This window comes from Myotis davidii, unplaced genomic scaffold, assembly GCF_000327345.1.
Source record: "Myotis davidii unplaced genomic scaffold, ASM32734v1 scaffold777, whole genome shotgun sequence".
NCBI lineage: Eukaryota > Metazoa > Chordata > Mammalia > Chiroptera > Vespertilionidae > Myotis > Myotis davidii.
The window spans coordinates 1,050,595-1,050,883 of NW_006289093.1; the positions used below are offsets into that span (position 1 = coordinate 1,050,595).

A 289-nucleotide genomic window follows, 5' to 3' on the forward strand; every position below is an offset into this window, starting at 1 on the left:
GAGCTAAAATCTGATTTTGTTAAACAAAATAGGATTTTTATTTTTACAAATAAGAATCCAAGGCCTAATATGCTGAACCCTCAATGTCATCAGTGTCCTATATTTCTCATTCATTTTTCATCATCAAGCTTGTGTTATAGCTTCCCCCATTATATATGCATTCCAAGTCCAGAAAGTATAAGTGCAAGGGCATCCTAATTAATCACCTTGTACCATTTTGTTTTTAGGAGATTTGTGGGGTCATATACAACTTCCTCAAAAGAGAACTGAAAATGTAGATGGGCACATT

The 289-nt window shown here is 33.9% G+C and overlaps 1 protein-coding gene across 1 annotated transcript in view; it reads left to right on the forward strand.

Annotated features, from left to right (window-relative positions):
- The window catches only part of SI (sucrase-isomaltase (alpha-glucosidase)), a 90,689-nt gene that overhangs the window by 45,468 nt on the left and 44,932 nt on the right, over positions 1-289 (forward strand). The window lies entirely within an intron of this gene.